Source organism: Rhamphochromis longiceps, linkage group LG13 (assembly GCF_057381845.1).
Source record: "Rhamphochromis longiceps isolate RC_006_pf linkage group LG13, R_longiceps_female_GT1.1, whole genome shotgun sequence".
NCBI classification, from domain to species: domain Eukaryota; kingdom Metazoa; phylum Chordata; class Actinopteri; order Cichliformes; family Cichlidae; genus Rhamphochromis; species Rhamphochromis longiceps.
The window spans coordinates 30322567-30328602 of record NC_140569.1 but is presented as its reverse complement, the minus strand read 5'-3'; positions in this window follow the sequence as shown (position 1 = coordinate 30328602).

The following is a 6036-nucleotide window of genomic DNA, read 5'->3' as shown; positions in this document are numbered from 1 at the left end:
CGAGTTGAGTTTATACCAAAAAGTTCTACTTTGGTTTCATCTGACCACATGACATTCTCCCAATCCTCTGCTGTATCATCCATGTGCTCTCTGGCAAACTTCAGACGGGCCTGGACATGCACTGGCTTCAGCAGCGGAACACGTCTGGCACTGCGGGATTTGATTCCCTGCCGTTGTAGTGTGTTACTGATGGTGACCTTTGTTACTTTGGTCCCAGCTCTCTGCAGGTCATTCACCAGGTCCCCCCGTGTGGTTCTGGGATCTTTGCTCACCGTTCTCATGATCATTTTGACCCCACGGGATGAGATCTTGCGTGGAGCCCCAGATCGAGGGAGATTATCAGTGGTCTTGTATGTCTTCCATTTTCTGATATTTCCTCCCACAGTTCATTTTTTCACACCAAGCTGCTTGCCTATTGTCGATTCACTCTTCCCAGTCTGGTGCAGGTCTACAATACTTTTCCTGGTGTCCTTCGAAAGCTCTCTGGTCTTGGCCATGGCGGAGTTTGGAGTCTGACTGTTTGAGGCTGTGGACAGGTGTCTTTTATACAGATGATGAGTTCAAACAGGTGCCATTCATACAGGTAACGAGTGGGGGACAGAAAAGCTTCTTACAGAAGACGTTACAGGTCTGTGAGAGCCAGAGATTTTCCTTGTTTGAGGTGACCAAATACTTATTTTCCACCCTGATTTACGAATAAATTCTTTACAAATCCTACCATGTGAATTCATGGATTTTTTTTTCCACATTCTGTCTCTCAAATCAAATCAAATCAAATCAAATCAAATCACTTTTATTGTCACATCACATGTGCAGGCACACTGGCACAGCACATGCGAGTGAAATTCTTGTGTGCGAGCCCCACAAGCAACAGAGATGTGCAAACACAACAACACAAACGAGCAAAATACAAGAATGGCCAACCTGAAACTAATAAATATATGTACAATATATAATAGTGTATGCATTTCTGGATGTGTATACTAAATATTTTCCTACGTGTGTGTGTGTGTGTGTGTGTGTGTGTGTGTGTGTGTGTGTGTGTGTGTGTGTGTGTGTGTGTGTGTATACACATTTTTACAAATTAAATAGTAAAAAAAAAATAAAAATAAATAATAATAATAATAATAATAATAATAAAATATATAAAATATACAGAGTTGAATATGTGCAAAACAGTGGCATTTATATACAGTGTGGAGTGCATAATGTTGAAGTTCCAGTAGTGGAGGTGAGGTGTCTATGACGTGTTCAGCAGTCTGATGGCCTGATGGAAAAAGCTGTCTCTCAGTCTGCTGGTACGGGACCGGATGCTGCAGAACCTCCTTCCTGATGGAAGCAGTCTGAACAGTTTATGGCTGGGGTGACTGGAGTCCTTGATGATCCTCCCCGCTTTCCTCAGGCAGCGCTTCCTGTAGATGTCTTGGAGGGAGGGAAGCTCACCTCCAATTATCCGTTCAGAGCACCGCACTACTCGCTGGAGAGCTTTGCAGTTGTAGGCGGTGCTGTTGCCATACCAGGTGGTGATGCATCCAGTGAGGATGCTCTCAATGGCACAGTGATAGAAGGTCCTGAGGATGCGGGGGCTCATGCCGAATCTTTTCAGTCTCCTGAGAAAGAAGAGGCGCTGCTGCGCCTTCTTCACTGTTTTGTTTGTGTGTACTGACCACGTAAGATCCTCAGCCAGATGTACACCAAGGAACCGGAAGCTGCTCACTCTCTCCACAGCAGCGCCGTTGATGGTGATGGGGGTGTGTACTTCTCTGCACCTCCGGAAGTCCACTATCAACTCCTTTGTCTTTGCGACGTTGAGGGTGAGATGGTTGTCTTGACACCAGTGGGTCAGGGCGCTGACCTCCTCCCTGTAAGCCGTCTCATCACCGTTGTTGATAAGACCCACCACTGTAGTGTCGTCCGCAAACTTCACAATGATGTTGGAGTTGTTAGTGGCTGTGCAGTCGTAGGTGTAGAGTGAGTACAGGAGAGGGCTCAGTACACACCCCTGTGGAGCACCAGTGTTCAGTGTGATGGGGGATGAGGTGATGCTGCCCAGTCTGACCACCTGGCGTCTGTCAGACAGGAAGCTAAGGATCCAGCTGCAGAGGGAGCTGCTCAGTCCTAGATCCTGCAGTTTCCTGTCCAGCTTCGAGGGAACGATGGTATTGAATGCTGAGCTGTAATCTACAAACAGCATCCTCACATACGTGTCTCTCTTCTCCAGGTGTGACAGGGCAGTGTGTAGTGTCAGGGCTATGGCATCATCAGTGGACCTGTTGTGGCGGTATGCAAACTGTAGAGGGTCCAGTGAGTCGGGTAGTGCAGAGCAGATGAAGTCCCTGACCAGCTTCTCGAAGCATTTGCTTACGATGGGGGTCAGGGCTACAGGTCGCCAGTCGTTCAATGAGGAGATGGTGGAGGATTTGGGTACAGGGACGATGGTGGCCATTTTGAAGCAGGCTGGGACTACAGACAGAGAGAGGGAAAGGTTGAAGATGTGCGTGAACACTCCAGCCAGCTGAGCCGCGCATGACTTGAGGACGCGGCCGGGAATCCCGTCCGGACCAGTAGCTTTGCGCGCGTTCACCTTCCTGAAGCACTTCCGCACATCCTCCTCAGACACAGTGTGCGCACTGACGTCATCCGCGGTGCGCACACTGTCCAGTCTCATGGTGTTCGCTGTGTCGAATCTAGCGTAGAATACGTTTAGATCCTCACACAGAGAGGCCGTGGTCTGTGGTGTGCTGGTTTTCCCTCTAAAGTCTGTGATCGTGTTTAGTCCCTGCCACATACTCCGAGGGTTGTCAAACTGTTGCTCCACCCTGTCCCTGTACTCACGTTTGGCTGCTTTGATCGTCTTCCGGAGTTGGTAATGTGCGTGTTTGTAGTCCGATGTGTTCGCGGAGGCAAAGGCGGTGTTCTGTGCCGCCAGTGCCGCGCGAACATCTCCGTTAATCCAGGGTTTTTGATTTGGGAAGGATTTGACTGTTCTGGATGGGACGACATCTTCCACGCATTCCCTGATAAATCCACAGACTGAGTCTGTGTATTCATCAATGTCTCTGGCGGCCACGTGAAACATTTCCCAGTCCGCGTGATCAAAACAGTCCCGCAGCGCAGACTCCGATTGGTCCGTCCAACAGTGCACCGCCCTCCGGGTTGGAGCTTCCTGTTTCAGCTTCTGCCTGTAGGCGGGCAGGAGCAGGATGGAGCAGTGATCTGATTGGCCGAATGGGGCGCGGGGGAGGGCTTTGTACGCATCCCGGAAAGAGGTGTAACAGTGGTCGAGTTGCCGGTTTCCACGTGTGTTGAAAAGGATGTGTTGATGGAGTTTTGGTGAGACTTTCTTCAGGTTTCCCTTATTAAAGTCTCCGGCTGTGATAAACGCTGCCTCTGGGTGTGCGGTTTCCTCGCTGCTGATCGCGCTGTACAGTTCCCTGAGTGGTCAGTGTCGGCTTGTGGGGGTATGTAAACAGCCGTAATGATCACTGCTGTAAATTCCCTCGGTAGCCAGAATGGCCGGCACTTAATCATCAGGTACTCCAGGTCCGGTGAGCAGAAGGATTTGACCGGGTGCACGTTCGCATAATCACACCAGCTGTTGTTGATCATGAAACACACACCACCGCCTCTGCTTTTCCCAGTAAGATCCTGTGACCTGTCCGCGCGGTGCACAGAGAACCCCGGCAGTTGTATTGCGGAGTCCGGTACTTTGTCCGATAGCCAGGTTTCTGTGAGGCAGATCACGCAGCAGTCCCGCATCTCTCGCTGGAATGAGATCCGTGCCCGAAGCTCGCACAGCTTGTTCTCCAGAGACTGCACATTAGCCAGTAATAAACTGGGTAACGGTGGTCTGTAAGTGCGCCGTCTCAGTCGAACCAGAACGCCAGATCTTCTCCCTCTGCGTCGGCGTTTGCGGCCTCCAGGGCCAGAGAACAAAGGCGTCTCAGGTGAGATGAATGGGGGGTCTGCAAACGGAGCGTCCGTGTTGCAAAACTTGAACTCCGGAAAGTTATAAGAAAGACCGTCTTTTATGTCCAGTAAGGTTTGTCGGTCGTACACAAGGAGACAAGTGCTGCTCGTGAAAAAATAAAGGAAAAGTAAAATTAAACACAGAAGAAAGCCGTTGCTTGGGGGAGCTCGCGGCGAGGCTGCCATACTCGGCGCCATCTTGTATTACTTGTATCACAGTTGCAGTGTACCTCTGGTGCAAATTACTGACCTCTGTCATCATTTTAAGTGGGGGAACTTGCACAATCAGTGGCTGACTAAATACTTTTTTGCCCCACTGTATGTAGTAATTTTTTTAGGGTCCCATCATAATTTCTTCAGAAGTAGCTAAGTACTGTATTTGATGCCAGTATTTACCCACATTTTCTAGATTCTGTACCAGTACTGTGTGTAAAATGCCATCAAAAAGTCAATTAAGTTTTATTCTTTCTCACCTGTCTTTCTGTCTCCTTTCACTTTTTAAAGGTTGCCATGTTAGAAAAAATATTTTGCCCTGCCATGCTGTTAATTGATGTGGCAAATGAATGGTTTATGAAAATATATCTAAATCTATCATCAGTAATTAGTAATGATTATGTCTCACCTCTAGTCTTCTCTGTCTTAATTTCAGGTTTTCACCATGTGTTCTAGATAGTTTAGGAGGTTAACTCAACCAAGCAGTCTACTTTTGGGTACTGTTTAGAATACCAGAATAGGGAGGATGGTGTAGGTTTAAGTTTATTAGACTGATGCATATATACCAACAAGACAGTGTACATCACTGTGACAACAGCGTTTGTTTTCATTCAAAGGCTTTATGGGTTTTCCTATAATACCTGGTGGGCCGGTCTCTAGTCAAAATACCCAGGCCGATTTTTTTGTCCCAGTCCACCCCTGCCTATAGCAGAGGGTTTTAAAGTCCACAATTCCTAATCCACTGGCTATACGACTGGGCTTGGAAAAACACCAATATTCAATTTGCCTTAATATACAAACAGCAACAGAGATACTAACTTAAATTCAGTTCAATTTTATTTATATAGTGCCAAATAATAACAACAGTCACTTCAAGACACTTTATACTATCAGGTAAAAGCTCTACAATAACAGAGAGAAAACTTCAACAACAGACAACCCCTTATAAGCAACCACTTGGCAACAGTGGGAAAGAAAAAGTCCCCTCTAACAGGGTATAAAACTCATCAGAACATTTGGTGGTGAGGCGAGGGAAACAGGACAAAAGACATATGATTCTTAGACAATTCTAGAAACGCTGTATTTAAAAATATTTACCTCAATTTGTCTAAGCCTAAGTATTTTAACACTTATGTTTTAATGGTTTTAACCTTAATATGAAAATGTATTGAAGAATACCTTGTGGCGCCTTTTAAAAACTTTTGGCAGTAATGTGTGCATGAGATTAAAAAGTGTTTCTGTTCATTTCATTCATATGAGGTGAAGCTATGCATCATTTTAGAAGGAACAGCATGCTATTAAGAATCACACATTCATAAAAATGAAGTTAAATTGCAGAGGTGGGACCAAGTCATTGTTTTGCAAGTCTCAAGTAAGTCTCAAGTCTTTATCCTCAAGTCTCAAGTCAAGTCTCAAGTAATGTCAGGCAAGTCAGAGTCGAGTCTCAAGTCACTGGTGTAAAAGTCCGAGTCAAGTCACAAGTCTGAAACTTTGAATTTCAAGTCCTTTCGAGTCTTTAAAAAAAACAAAAACGAAAAAATAATGTTGCAGTTATATGCTAAATGTAAACATTAGACCATGTAATTTTAAAATCTGTGTTTTTCTCAACACATGACAAAATAGTGAACGTAGAAAATATACACAAATTGTGAAATTGCACCTCTTTAAAATGCAGCTCAATTAAACCTAGCTCCAAGAATAATTTTCACCGACAGTTCTGAGATAAGCTGCATGTTATTCTTGGATGCGGTTGTAGGACCGGCTTTAAAATTGCATGACAAAAATATCATACACATTAAAAAAAAACTGTATCACCAACGTAGCCTGTACAACATTTGCTAGTTAGATGAAGTC